Source organism: Pavona decussata, unplaced genomic scaffold (genome assembly GCF_977016875.1).
Source record: "Pavona decussata unplaced genomic scaffold, jaPavDecu1.1 SCAFFOLD_2491, whole genome shotgun sequence".
Classification (NCBI taxonomy): Eukaryota; Metazoa; Cnidaria; class Anthozoa; order Scleractinia; family Agariciidae; genus Pavona; species Pavona decussata.
This window is the reverse complement of record NW_028146223.1, coordinates 1-2,500: the sequence shown is the minus strand read 5'-3', so window position 1 is coordinate 2,500 and position 2,500 is coordinate 1.

Genomic DNA, 2,500 nt, shown 5'->3' with positions numbered 1-2,500 from the left:
GGTGTTTAGAGGCTATTTATGCTATGTAACGAGTATTTGCTTATATACTTGCTTATATACTTAGGTCAACAATTTATAGCAAAAATGTGTTCCAGCCAAGTTCTTTTAGACGCTCTTTCGAATGGCAACATTCCCGATTGAAAATGGCGACCTACCAAAATCCGCACTTTGCTTCCCCGTCCATATAGAGGTGAGTATTTGACTTTGCTTCCGTCAGAGTCAAGGAAACACATTGAAAATGGAATCAGCATACAAGAAAACCTAGTTTGGGATAGGTTTTGTGCCTTCCGTGGTATTATAACCATAGAACTGCTCCTGAGGGGGGTAGGGTAGGCCCACCAAAAAGTGCACTTCTGGTTAGGTCGCTAATTTCTAAAATAAATGTGTCCCAACCAAGTTTTTTTGGACGCTCTTTCGAATGGCAACATTCCTGATTGAAAATGCCGACCTACCAAAATCCGCACTTTGCTTCCCCGTCCATATAGGGGTGAGTATTTGGCTTTGCTTTCGTCAGAGTCAAGGAAACACATTGAAAATGGAATCAGCATACAAGAAAACCTAGTTTGGGATAGGTTTTGTGCCTTCCGTGGTATTATAACCATAGAACTGCTCCTGAGGGGGGTAGGGTAGGCCCACCAAAAAGTGCACTTCTGGTTAGGTCGCTAATTTCTAAAATAAATGTGTCCCAACCAAGTTTTTTTGGACGCTCTTTCGAATGGCAACATTCCTGATTGAAAATGCCGACCTACCAAAATCCGCACTTTGCTTCCCCGTCCATATAGGGGTGAGTATTTGGCTTTGCCTTTGTCAGACTCAAGTAAAAGCATTTAAAATGGAGTCAGCATACAAGAAAACCTAGATTGGGATAGTTTTTCTGCCTACCGTGGGATCATAACCATAGAACTGCCCCTGAGGGAGGTAGGGTTAGGGTTAGCGTTAGGGTTAACGTTGGGGTTAGGATTGAAGACAGAAGATTGGTGATGTCAGGAGGACCTTCTTAAAACAAACAGAAATACACTTATTAGGGGACTAGGGCCAGTGGACTCAGAAATGTCTTTCGTAGCAGTCTCCTATAAGAGTATTTTTCTCTGATTTAGGTGACTCCTCCTCACACCACCATTTTTCTTAGTCGAAAGACCTCTTCACAGCACGACTTTCCTGATGGATTTCTATGTAACTGCTCGTGCTGAGAGGTGTGTCGAAAGTTGATCATGTTCCCGTAAAATCTGAGGTCTCCACTGTCTAGCGAGGTACTTACAGTGAATATAGTGAATTTTTCAAAAATTGGAGAATTCTGACTTTTGCGATGAATTTTAATGTAATTGGTCGTGCTGAGAGGCGTGTTAAAATTTGAACATGTTCCCGTAAAATCTGAGGTGAGAATTAGTGAGGTACTTACAGTGCGTATAGTGACAAATCTTTAAAAGCGTGAAATTATGGGATGTTGTGGCTTCAATGGGTTTTTAAGAATGTCACCAGTCATTTGGCATGACTTACAAACGATTTGGCTGGTTGTGGGTTCGATTTTCAAAATTTCATTTTTTTCGCGTTTTTATTTTCTGTCTACCATATCATGCAGTCTCCTTATTAGCGTTTGGGGGTTATAGTGTGGGCAGGTTGGTCGCAAAGGTTCCGAGAGGAGCTGGCTAGTAAACCCTGTCCCTTATGTTCCACGGCGGCAAGGCGGAGAAATAGAGGGCAGAATTGACTAACGGGCAAGGAAAGTTGGGCTTGTAGCTTTCCTTTCGAAGGAGGGAAAAGATGATGCCCGAAAGCATTGTCACTGTAGTGGCAGGCAGAGTGTAGATGGAAGTTGTGTACGCTAGCCTTTGGCTAATGATAGAGACAAAAGAGCAGGAGGATATTTTCCTTCGCAGAAGCACTTTTCTTGCCTTCCTTCAGCTCGCTTGGCGAGTCTGACAGGTATGCCTGAACTGTGCACGGGTCCAGTTGTGAGAAAGACGTGGCAAACAAGACGGGGTTTCCCTTGACCGAGGGACCGTGTGGTCCGTTTGGCTCATGGGTTCCCCCCGTGGAGGCAAAATCTAAGAAAGCTTGCTCTCCCTCTGCGGAGGGGGGCCGCTTAGCAAGGAACTTCTGTTCCCTGCGGTGGATAGTTACCTGGTTGATCCTGCCAGTAGTCATATGCTTGTCTCAAAGATTAAGCCATGCATGTCTAAGTATAAGCACTTGTACTGTGAAACTGCGAATGGCTCATTAAATCAGTTATCGTTTATTTGATTGTACCATTACTACTTGGATAACCGTAGTAATTCTAGAGCTAATACATGCGAAAAGTCCCGACTTCTGGAAGGGATGTATTTATTAGATTAAAAACCAATGCGGGTTCTGCCCGGTCATTTGGTGATTCATAGTAACTGATCGAATCGCACGGCCTTGCGCTGGCGATGTTTCATTCAAATTTCTGCCCTATCAACTGTCGATGGTAAGGTAGTGGCTTACCATGGTTGCAACGGGTGACGGAGAATTAGGGTTCGAT